Source organism: Penaeus vannamei, chromosome 28 (genome assembly GCF_042767895.1).
Source record: "Penaeus vannamei isolate JL-2024 chromosome 28, ASM4276789v1, whole genome shotgun sequence".
In the NCBI taxonomy this organism is placed as follows: Eukaryota; Metazoa; Arthropoda; class Malacostraca; order Decapoda; family Penaeidae; genus Penaeus; species Penaeus vannamei.
Window position 1 is genome coordinate 29,826,321 of NC_091576.1, and position 12,500 is coordinate 29,838,820.

At 51.4% G+C, this 12,500-nt stretch overlaps 1 protein-coding gene across 3 annotated transcripts in view; it reads left to right on the forward strand.

Moving 5' to 3' along the window:
- LOC113802627 (pleckstrin homology domain-containing family G member 5) overlaps nt 1-12,500 on the forward strand; it is a 711,360-nt gene that overhangs the window by 315,175 nt on the left and 383,685 nt on the right. The window lies entirely within an intron of this gene.

Sequence of the window (12,500 nt, forward strand, 5' to 3'; positions counted from 1 at the left end):
TTCCTTTCCTTTTCCCTTCTCCCGCCCCCTTTCTCCTTCGTCCTTACCCACTTCCCTCTCCTCTTCCTCCCTTCCCCTTCTCTCCCCACCCTTTACCTTTACCTCCTTCCCCATCCACCCCTCCCTCCCCCCTCCCCCATCCCCATTTTTTAATCTGTGTTTTTTCCTTTTTTTTTCTTTTTTATCGTATGCATGTTACGTATGAGGAGAGAGAAAGGGAGTGAGGGATGAGGATAAGGAGACGGGGAGGGAAGAAAATAGATAGGAAGGGGAGGGAGGGAAAGAGGGAGAGAAGGAAGGAGAGGGAGAGGGAGGGTAAGAGGGAGAGGGAGGACAAGAGGGAGAGAAGGAAAGTGAGGAAGAGAGAGAGGGGAGATGGGGGGAAGAGGAGGAAGAAGGTAGTGAGGAAGGGAGTGAGAATGAGAGAGAAAAGAGAGAGGAGACAGAGGAGAGAGAGAAGAGAGAAGAGGGAGGAGAGAGAGCGTGAAGAGAGAGAAGAGAGAGACGGAGACAGAGACAGACAGACAGACAGACAGACAGACAGACAGACAGACAGACAGACAGACAGACACAGAAAGAGAGAGAGAGTGAGTTAGAAATAAGACAAAGGGACATAATTAAGGAACAACAACAGCGTAAGAAAAGAGGAAGTAAATAAGAAAGAAATGTCGCTAATTAGCCGATTATTCTTCCCTGTTTTTGGTCTGAGGGAAGGGGGAAGGGGAGGGAGAAGAGGGGGGGGCGCTCTGTTGTAGTCTGTTGTTGAGAAAGACATGGAGAAGAGTGGGCGGATTATAACGTGGGTGGGCGGAGCGGGTGGGGGAGTAGGTGGTCGTGTAGATGAGTGGGTGGGTGGGCGAAGTGGGCTGGAAGGTGAGGCGGGGAGTGGGCGGGTGGGGGAGGAGCTGGCCGTGTAGATGAGTGGGTGGGTGGGCTGGAAGGTGGGCTGGAAGGTGGGGGGAGGGCGAGGTGGGCTGGAAGGTGGGGGGGGGGGAGTGGACGGGTGGGGGAGTAGGTAGGCGTGTAGATGAGTGGACGGGTGGACGAGGTGGGCCGGATGGAGTGGGGGCTGGAGGAGAAGTGGGCGGGTGGGCGGCGGCGGCGGCGAAAGCACCAGCGCCCGTTCACCACAATGGGCGTCTTTGTGCGACGACTCTCACGACGCAGCGAGAGCTTTCGGGAATGAGTTCGTTATCTTTGTCGTCGTCTCCGTTGTGTCCGTCCGAGTGGCGTCGTTGCAGGCCGGGCGCCGTCGGCATTGTCCTCGTCGGCGCCAGAGGAGACTCGTGATCATCTTCGTTGTCATTTTCCGCCGCTTAGTTCGATCCTCCTCGCTCCTCTCTCCCTTCTCCTCGTCATCTCCTCCTCGCTCCTCTCTCCCTTCCCCTCGTCATCTCCTCTCTCTTCTCTCCCTTCCCCTCATCTCCTCCTCGCTCCTCTCTCCCTTCCCCTCATCTCCTCCTCTCTCCCTTTCCCTCATCTCCTCCTCTCTCCCTTCCCCTCCTCTTCTCTCTCCTCTCTCCCTTCCCCTCATCTCCTCCTCGCTCCTCTCTAACTTCCCCTCATCTCCTCCTCGCTCCTCTCTCCCTTCCCCCTCATCTCCTCCCTCCTCGTCTCCCTCCTCATCTCCTCCCTCCTCGTCTCCCTCCTCATCTCTTCTCTCCTCTCTCCCTCCTCGCTCCTCTCTCCCTTCCCCTCATCATTTCCTTGCCTCCTGCTCCCCCTCGCTGCTATTCCCGCCCCCGATCTTTTCTCTTGGTCATTATTCTTTTCCTGCCCTTCTCTCCCCCTCTCATCCTTCTTCTCTCTTACCTCTCATCACATCTTCCGTCTCATCACCGTCTTATCACGATCATCACCCACAATCGTTCGCTCCATCACGATAGCATCACGATTCACAATCTCTCTCTCTCTCTCTCTCTCTCTCTCTCTCTCTCTCTCTCTCTCTCTCTTCTCTCTCTCTCTCTTCTCTCTCTTCCACTCACCATCTTACGCTTCCATCTCTCGCGCATCGCAACCACATTCCCATTTTTTTTTTCTTATCTCATCACTCCTCTCGGCACCACAACCCGCATCGCCAGCTTCCCCCACCCCCACCTCCCTGCATTACATTCGATCATTCAGACTACCCCCCCGTGGCGTTTCATCACCATTACATCACCGTTTCACCCCCGAAGGCGCTTCCCCCGCCGCTCTTATCAGTGGCAGTCACACGCGCACCCTCGCCTCCCGCCACGACAGCAATACGCTGGATTCGGAACGCGCTGGCCGAGCAATATTGAAAACCTGGCGGGTGGGTTTGGGGGGGGGGGGGGGGAGGGTGGAAGGAGGTGGAAAAGAAGGTAGAAGGGAGGGGGTGGGAGGTGGAAAAGAAGGTGGGGGGAGGTGAAATGAAGGTGGGGTGGAGGGGGTGGGAGGGGTGGAGGGAAGGTGGGAGGTGGAAAAGGAAGGGGGGTAGAAGGAAGTGGAAGGTGGGAGGTGGGAGGTAGAAAAGAAGGTGGGAGAGGGTAGAAGGAGGTGGAAAAGAAGGTGGGAGGTGGAAAAGAAGGTGGGGGGAAGGTGGGAGGTGGGAGGTAGAAAAGAAGGTGGGGGGTGGAAGGTGGGGGGAAGGTGGAAGATGGGAGGTGGAGGGGGAAGGTGGGAGGAGGGGGAAGGGGGAGGGAAGGTGGAGGTGGAGGTGGAGGTGGAAGAGGAAGGTGGAGATAGAGATGGAATAGGTGGAAGAGTAGTTAGAAGTGGGAGGGAGGATGTGTGTAGAAGAAAATGTGAATAGCATGGGAGATGAAAGTGGACAGGGAAAGGGATGTGGAGAGGGAGAGAGGAGGTGAAGGCGGGGAGGAAAATTTGTTTAAAGAGATGATGGAGAGAAAATGAGAGGTGGAAAAATGAAAAGAAGAAGCAAAAAACATGAGGAGAGAAGGGAAAAAAAAGGAGAAAATTCAAATATGATAAAAGAAAAAGAAAAAAGATCATGGACGTCGTTTAATCGTGGAAATGTGTTTTTATCACATTTCTCTCTCTCTCTCTCTCTCTCTCTCTCTCTCTCTCTCTCTCTCTCTCTCTCTCTCTCTCTCTCTCTCTCTCTCTCTCTCTCTCTCTCCCTCTCCTCCCTCTCTCCCTCCCTCTCTCTCTCTCTCTCTCTCTCTCTCTCTCTCTCTCTCTCTCTCTCTCTCTCTCTCTCTGTCTTTTTCTCTGTGTCTGTCTCTCTGTCTGTCTCTCTCTGTGTGTCTCTTTGTCTGTCTCTGTCTCTGTCTCTCTCTATCTCTGTCTCTCTCTCTCTCTCTCTCTCTCTCTCTCTCTCTCTCTCTCTCTCTCTCTCTCTCTCTCTCTCTCTCTCTCCCTCCCTCTCCCTCTTCCTCTCCCTCTCCCTCTTCCTCTTCCTCTTCCTCTTCCTCTCCCTCTTCCTCTCCCTCCCCCTCTCCCTCCCTCTCCCTCCCTCCTTCCCTCTCTCTCTCTCTCTCTCTCTCTCTCTCTCTCTCTCTCTCTCTCTCTCTCTCTCTCTCTCTCTCTCTCTCTCTCTCTCTCTCCCTCTCCCCCTCTCTCTCTCTCTCTCTCTCTCTCTCTCTCTCTCTCTCTCTCTCTCTCTCTCTCTCTCTCTCTCTCTCCCTCCCTCCCTCCTCCCTCCCTCCCTCCCTCCCTCCCTCTCTCTCTCTCTCTCTCTCTCTCTCTCTCTCTCTCTCTCTTCCCTTCCGGCTTGGACTTGAAAGAGGTCCGATAAGCAGCGCCAACCACAGGGTCCTCGTCTTTGCATCTCGTCTCGCCTCAGAGCAGACCCCGGGGGCTCAGGGGACTTAGTCTCGCCTCGAAAAAGATTGAAGCGAGTGAGAGGTTGTGAGCGAGTGAGTGATAAAGAGAGTGAGTAAGTGATAAAGAGAGTGAGTGAGTGTTTGGCGGCGAGGGAAAGTGTGTTTGACGGCGAGTGGAAGAGTGAGTGCTTGACAGCGATTGAAAAAGTGAGTGTTTGGCGGCGAGTGGAAGAGTGAGTGTTTGACAGCGAGTGAAGGGGTTAGTTGGCGATTCCGAGGAAGGAATTGGTCGATAGATAGACGTACGTGTGAGTGAGTGCGTCGGTGTGCGCGGGGGAGAGACGGAGCGAGTGCGAGTGAGAGAGTGCGGCCGCCACAGCTCCCTCTGAACACCTCTCGGCCAAGACAGGGCAAGTTTACGCGGCCGGACGGGGATAGAGGTCGTAGCTCACTCTCGGGACGACAGGATGAAATGCACGCCTACGCCCGCTAACCCACGCACGTATTCACGAGTGCTTGCACGGACGCACACGCAATTGCACCCGCACGCACATGCACACGTACACACACGCACACGTACACACACGCACACGTACACACACACGCACACGTACACACACGCACACGTACACTCACGCACGCTCACATACACTCAAGCACGCACACACACACACACACACACACACACACACACACACACACACACACACACACTCACCCCCCTCTACACAACACCTTCCAACTCCCACAAACAAAACACTCATATATTTCAACGGAGGCGTATCTCCCCCCCCCCCCCCCCCCCCCCCCCCGCACCTAGCGACTGCAGCTTTACGTCGACAAGCATAATTACCGATGAACTTTAAGAGAATAAAACAAACAGAAAATGAAAAAAAAGGAAATAAATGCGGGAGGGAAATTGTAAACGCTGTAAATTATTCCTGACATTATTATTATAAATATTTTTTTTATCTGTATATTTGTGACTTCCATGGGTGTTCCTATTTTATGGGTGATATTTATATGAGGGGGATATTTAAATGTGTATGTTTTTAATGGGTTAATTTTTACGAGTGTGGGTCGTTTGTTTTGATGGAATGGATGGGTCTTTTTTTTATTTGCATATATGGCAACTCTCTCGCGGACAGTTGCCAATGAGGTCTCGGCGGGAGAGTCGTTCAAGGGATGAGAATTTATCTTCTGTTTGGTTTTAAATATCTCTCTGCTCTTCGTGGGATGTTTGGGATTATTTTTTTAAATGGTTGGTTCGGTGTTGACGCGATACGGGTGTGTATGTTTAGGCTCGCGGAATTCAGAGCACGCACACGCGCATGGAGACGCACATGCACACGCACACGCACTCATTCTGACTCTGACTCTGACTCTCTCTCATTCTCACTCTCTGACTCACTCACTCACTCACTCACTCACTCACTCACTCACTCACTCACACACACACACACACACACACACACACACACACACACACACACACACACACACACACACACACACACACACACACACACACACACACACACGTACGCACGCACGCACACACGCTTTACGGCCGGGGGCGTGGGTAGACTCGAGACATAAAACAAGGACACAGGTACATCAACGCACATCATTAGATTCAACAGACAAGGAACACTCGCGGAAGTACGGTCTAAACCCGGTTTAATTTGCCCGTCTGCAAGTAATAAACCAACGGGTAACACCTCCGCCATATCTCGTTAATATCTCGCAGCTGTATTCGACCCGCGAGAGACGAGATAAGAAACTATTTTCTTGGGGGTTCGAGATAGGAAAGTTTGTCCCCCTTGACGATCCGCGGCCGTTCGAGTTGACGACGACGCTCTTGGGTTCAAACTTTTTATTTTTCGTTTATTTGTTTCCTTTTTTCTCCTACTTGAGTTTTTTTGAAGGGGGGCAATGGTATAGGGGGGTTCTTTAAGGGAAAGAAATAATAATATAGGGGGAAAACCGAAGTGAAGAGAAAGCAGATTCGATGAATACTTCGAGATCAGTTAATAGATGGCGTGAGCGATGTAGTGTCCGTTGACGAGAGAGCAGAGCCATCTGTTGACTGAACGCGGAAGTCCTCTCCGGCGCACTTTCCCCTCCTCTCTAAACCGTCAATTCCGACATAGATGAAGGTGATGATGACGAGGCGACAGCAACAGCCCGTTGACGATGGCGCTGACGTCATGGCGCGGCTACATACATAAACTCGGGGAGAAGAGGAGGAAAGGGAGGAAGGGGGAAGAGAAGGGAGGGGAGGAAGGGGAGGGAGGGGGGAGGAGGAGGAAGGGGTGGGGAAGAGGAGGAGGGGGAGGAAGAGAAGGAAGAGGAGAAAGAGAAGGAAGAGGAGGAAAAGGAGGAAGGGGAGGAAGAGAAGGAAGGGGAGGAAGGGAAGGAAGGGTAAGAAGAGAAGGAAGGGTAAGAAGAGGAGGAAGAGAAGGAGGAAGGGAGGAAGAGAAGGAAAGGGAGGAAGAGGAGGAAGGGGAGGGGCGGACTTGGCTCCCTCCGTGGTAATCAGAGGACCAGTGGTGCTATAATTTGCCGCAGTGCAGGAGCTTGCTTCATGGCCCTCGCGCTTTCTCTGTCTTATCCGCCTGTCTTCACGTCTGTCAATCTCAATTCTCTCTCTCTCTCTCTCTCTCTCTCTCTCTCTCTCTCTCTCTCTCTCTCTCTCTCTCTCTCGCTCTCTCTCTCTCTCTCTCTCTCTACTAACCACATCTTACCTTTTCTTCATATCTCGTTTCATTTTCATTTTCTTCTTTATTGTTATTATTCTTTTCTTCTTTATTTCCTCCTCTTCTTCTCTCTTCCCTCCACGCCCTTTCTTCGTATTTCTCTTCTCCTCTTCCTCTTCTCTTTCGCACGGCTTCATCAGCTGCCTCTTCCCCTCCCTAACTCCCTCATCGCCACGGAATGAGGATGAGAATATTCATTGTTCTTTCGACACTTTTAAATTTTCCCTCCGCTCGGCTTCAAATTCCTGTGCTCTCTCTCTGTCTCTGTCTCTGTCTGTCTGTCTGTCTGTCTGTCTCTGTCTGTCTCTGTCTGTCTGTCTGTCTGTCTGTCTGTCTCTCTCTCTCTCTCTCTCTCTCTCTCTCTCTCTCTCTCTCTCTCTCTCTCTCTCTCTCTCTCTATCTATCTATCTATCTATCTCCCTTCCCCTCTCTCCCTCTCTGTATCCACTCCCCCCTATCTATCTCCCTTCCACCCTCCCTCCCTTTTGCACTTCCTCCCTTCCCCCTGAATTCTTCCCTGTCTTTTATCCCTCCCATCTCTCTTGCTCTTTCTCTCTTTTACTTTTACTCTCTCTCTCTCTCTCCATTTATTTTCTTTTTCACTCTTCCCATCTTTCTCTCCTTTTCTTTAATTCTCCTTAGGCCTTTATTTTCCTCATCACCATCTTCGTCGGTCTCTCCTACGCCCTCTTCGTAATCCCCCCCCCCTCTTCTCTTTATTCCTCCCTCCTAACCCTCTTCTAAATCCTCCCTCCCTATCTTCCCTCGCTTTCCTTCTCTACTCTCCTTTCTCTCCCTTCTCCTCTCCTTCTCTCCCATTTCCATATTCTATTCTGGCCTCTCCACTCCTCTCCTTCTCCCCTTCTTTTCCATCTCCATCTTCTTTTCTGTTCTCTTCACTCTTCTCCTTCTTTCCTTCTCTCTATCTTCTTTTCTATTCTCCTCTCCTCTCCTGTCTTTCTCTCCCATCTTCCTTTCTCTTCTCCTCTATTATCCTCTCCTCTCTTCTCCTTCTCCCATCTTCTTTTCTGTTCTCTTCTCCTCTCCTCTCTTGTCTTTCTCTCCCATCTTCCTTTCTCTTCTCCTCTATTATCCTCTACTCTTCTCATTCTCTCTTTCTCCCCTATCTCCTTCTTTTCTTTTCCCTTCCCCTTCTCTCCCTCCTCAAAGTCGGCCAAGACAACTGACGTCTCCTTCGCGACGCACACTCATCCCCCAATGGACCTGTCATGGTCTCTCTGTCACGTCTGTCATGCAGGGTGTCACGCGGGACGTGTTCCACCCTCCCTCTCCCTTCCTTCCTTCCTCCCTTCCTTCCTTCCTTCCTTCCTTCCTGGAGTAGGGTGAAGGAGGAAGGGGGACGCGTCTAGGGATTTAGGGCGCTTGGGAGGGTGAGGGAGAGGGATGGAGAGGGAGAGGGAGGGTTGTGTAAATGAAGGAGGAAGGGCGGAAAGGAAGGGAGGTTGGAGGAGGGGGAGGGGGAGAGAGGTTGGGGGAAGGGGAGGGGGAGAGAGGTTGGGGTAAGGGGAGGGAGGTTGGAGGAAAGGGAGGGGGAGAAAGTTGGAGTAAGGGGAGGAGAGGTTGGGGGCAGAGGGGAGGGGAGGGGTGAGTGCGTAGAAGGCGAATGCGAGGGAAGGAGGGAGAGGGAAGGTGGATGGGGGTGGGGTTTTAATGGGATAAGGAGGGAGAGGAAAGGAGGGAGGCGTTAATCGGAGAAGGAGAGGGAGGTGTTAATGGGAGAAGGAGGGAGTGAGAGAAAGATTAAGGAAGGAAGTGGAAGGCTTAGGTAAAAGGAAAAAGAAGGATTTGTGTAAGAGAGTGTGAGTAAAAATGAGATTAGGGGAAAGAGAGAGAGAGATTACAGAGACAGACAGACAAACTGATAAAATAGACAAACAGATATAGATGAGAGAGAGTGAGAGAGAGAGAGAAAGAAAGAAAGAAAGAAAAAGAAAGAGAAAGAAAAAGAGCAAAATAGAGAGAAAGAAAGAAAGAAAGAAAGAAAGAAAAAGAGCAAAATAGAGAGAAAGAAAGAAAAAAACGAAAGAGAAGAAAAAAGAAAGAAAAGAAAAACGAAAGAAATATACAGAGAGAGAGAGAGAGAGAGAGAGAGAGAGAGAGAGAGAGAGAGAGAGAGAGAGAGAGAGAGAGAGAGAGAGAGACGGGGGGGGGGGGGGAGTGAGAGTGTCATAAATACCTGTGCGCCCTAAAGGTGTAATGGGATCGGCCTTCCGTCGCCGTTCGTGGGTCGCCGTTCCCGCTTGCGCCCCATTTATCGGCGGACTTTCGTGTAGCTCCGCCCATCGCCTTGTTTGTTTCGGTGGCGGGCGGGGCGCAATGTCGTCGTGTTGTTGTTGTTGTTGTTTGTGATTTTAGTTTATTATTTATTTTATTTTATTTTGTTTTTGTTTTTTGTTTTATTTTTGTTTTGTTTGTGTTGTGTCTATCGCCTTGTTTGTTTCGGTGTCGGGCGGGGCGGAGTGTCGTCGTGTTTTTGTTGTTGTTTGTGTGTGTGTGTGTGTGTGTGTGTGTGTGTGTGTGTGTGTGTGTGTGTGTGTGTGTGTGTGTGTGTGTGTGTGTGTGTGTCCCTCTCCCTCTCCCTCTCTCCCACTCTCCCTCCCCCTCCCCCTCCTTCCCTCTCCCTCCCTCTCCCACTCCCTCTCCCTCTCTCCCCCCACTCCCACTCTCCCTCCCTCTCCCTCCCTCTCCCCACTCCCTCCCCCACTCTCCCTCCCCCTCCCCCTCCCTCCCCCCTACCCCTCTCCCTCTCTCCCTCCCTCTCCCACTCTCCCTCCCTCTCCCTCTCCCTCTCCCTCTCCCTCCCTCCCTCGTCGCAACACACGTCTCGCAAACCCGCCGACGGAACGGCCCGCCCGACCGCTCCATTTCCGAACGGCGCGAACTGCACGAAAGACGGGAGAAAGGGAGAAAGGGAGAAAGGGAGAAAGCCGAAAGAGGAAATGTGTTTGACTTTTGATATCCTCACCCAAGTGCGTTTTTCTTTTCTTCTTCTTTTTTTCTTCTTCTTTTTTTTTCTTCTTCTTCTTCTTCTTCTTCTCTAAAGGGGGTGTGGAAGAGGGGTGTGGGAAGGGGAGAGATTGAGGGGGAAGGGAGAGAGAGGGGGGTAAGAGTGAGAGAGAGAGAGGGAATGAGGGAGAAAGAGAGTGGGAATGAGGAAGAGAGAGAAAAACAGAGGAAGAGAGAGAGAGAAAGAAAGAAAGAAAACGAGAATGAGAGACAGACCCACACACACACACACACGCACACGCACACTCACTCTCACTCAGTCACACACACACACGCACACACACAACACACACACACAGGCACACGCACACGCACGCACGCACGCACGCACGCACGCACGCACGCACACACACACACGCACACACACACACACACACACACACACACACACACACACACACACACACACACACACACACACACACACACACACACACACACACACACGTACACACATCCCTACCCAGGCCTATGTGCAAGGGCGTCACAACCCCATCGTCACCCCCCCCCCCCACCGCCATACGTGCCGGCAAAAGGTGTATTAATAATGAAGGATAATGAAAAGGCTCATTAGGAACTGTTTGTTTGTTGTCATTAGGCTAATGAGGTAATCATGGCCGTCGTTTCTCCTTGCATTTCTCTCTCTCTCTCTCTCTCTCTCTCTGTCTGTCACTTTCGCTTTCTGTCTTTCATTCTCGTTCTCTTTCTTTTTCTTTTTTCTTTCTATGTGTCTCTTTCTTTCTCTTTCTCTTTCTCTGTCTCTGACCTCTCTCTCTCTCTCTCTCTCTCTCTCTCTCTCTCTCTCTCTCTCTCTCTCTCTCTCTCTCTCTCTCTCTCTCTCTCTCTCTCTCTCTCTCTCTATTTCTCAGTCTGTCTGTCTACTCTCTCTCTCTCTCTCTCTCTCTCTCTCACTCTCTCTCTCTCTCTCTCTCTCTCTCTCTCTCTCTCTCTCTCTCTCTCTCTCTCTCTCTTAGTCTGTCTATCTGCTTATTAGTTTGTCTATCTATCTATTTACCTATGTATCTCTCTCACTATCTATCTATCTATCTATGTATATCTGTCGTTCGCTCATTTAGCAAGTCATCCTTCTACTTCTCACCCCCTCCTTCCCTCGCACCTTCCCGAGCCTTGTGACCAGCAGGTTGTCGGTTCGATATCTCTGGTGGGGTTCGTGTATCACCTTCTCCCCCCAGCCCCCCCTCCTTTGTCTCGCCTTTTCTCTCCCCTTCCTTTCGTCTCTGTCTTCTCCCTCTCCCTCTTCGCTATTCGCCTCACCTGGCCCTCTCCTCTCCTCTTCCTTCTTTTCTCCTGTTCTGCGCTCTCCTCCGCTATCCTCTCCTCTCTCTTCTCCTTTTCTCTCCCCCTATCCTCCTTTCCTCACCCTCTCTTCCCCTCCTTTCCTCACCATCTCTTCCCCTCCTCTTTTCTCCCCTCTCCTTCCCTCCTCTCCCCTCCTCTCAACCCCCCCTCTCAACACCCCCTCTCCTCCCCTTCCCTTCCTTTCTTGCTTGGCCGTTTCACCTGTCATCCTGAGAATCTTTTTTGTCTGCTTATTTTTTTCGGAATGGGGTGGGGGGAAGGGAGGGGGGGAGGGATACTTATTCTTCCTTGAGCATTTTATTTTCAATCGGAAAGGAAAGGAAAAAAATGAAGAAACAACGAAAATAGAGGAAAAGAAAATCGTTGGAAAGACAATGGAGAGACGGGGGAGGGGAGGGGGGGGGAAGGCACATCAACTGGCCAAGAGGAATATATATGCGCATTCACCCCCACCCCCACCCCACCCCCTATTCCTTATCCTCTCTCTCTCCCCTCCCCTCCCCCCCCACACATATCCGCCAACCCCCTTTCCTTACCCATTCCATTACATTACTCTCCCCCCCCCTCCCCTTTCCCCACTGAGTCCTTTCTATGCCCTATGACCCCCTCCCCCTTCCCCCTTCCCCCTTGAGGCCTCTCTATGCCCTATGACCCCCTCCCCCTCCCCCCTTGAGTCCTCTGTATGCCCTATGACCCCCTCCACCCTTGAGTCCTCTCTATGCCCTATGACCCCTCCCCCTCCCTCCTCCCCTTGAGTCCTCTCTATGCCCTATGACCCCTCTCCACCCCTCCCCCCTCCCCCACGCTGGCTTTGGTGATGGGTGGTATGACGTCATCGGAGACCCAGGTGTTGGTGCGGTTTTGTTTACATTTGGACACCTTATTCTACTCTCCTCTTCTTCCTCTTTTCTATTCTCTTCTTCTTCTTTTCTATTCTCCTCTTCTTCTTCTTCTTATTGTTGTTCTTGTTCCTTTTCTTGTTTTTTACTTCATTTTTTTCTTCTGCTTGTTTTTTTTTCTTTCTTTTTTTCTATTTCTGTGTCTTGTCTTGTCTTTCTTTCACTATATACTTCTCCTCTTCTATGGCTCCAGTACTTACTTCTCTCCCACTTTATTTGATATTTATTTGTTTGTAACTTAGGTCTCTCTCTCTCTCTCTCTCTCTCTCTCTCTCTCTCTCTCTCTCTCTCTCTCTCTCTCTCTCTCTCTCTCTCTCTCTCTCTCTCTCTCTCTCATCTTGCACGCGCGCTCAAAGTGAGAGTGCCATGTGTGTGTGCGTGTATGTTCGTGTGCGTGTATGTGCGTGTGCGTGTATGTTCGTGTGTGTATGTGCGTGCGCGTTTATGTGCGTGTATGCGTATGTGTATGTGCGTGTGTGTGTATGTACGTGTATGCGTATGCGTATGTGTCCGTGCTTGTATGTGCGTGTGCGTGTATGCGTATGTGCGTGTGCGTGTATGTGCGTGTGCGTGTGCGTGTATGTGCGTGTGCGTGCATGCGTATGTGCGTGTGCGTGTATGTGCGTGTGCGTGTATGCGTATGTGCGTGTGCGTGTATGTGCGTGTGCGTGTATGCGTATGTGTATGTGCGTGTGTGTGTATGTGCGTGTATGCGTATGCGTATGTGTTCGTGCGTATATGTGCGTGTG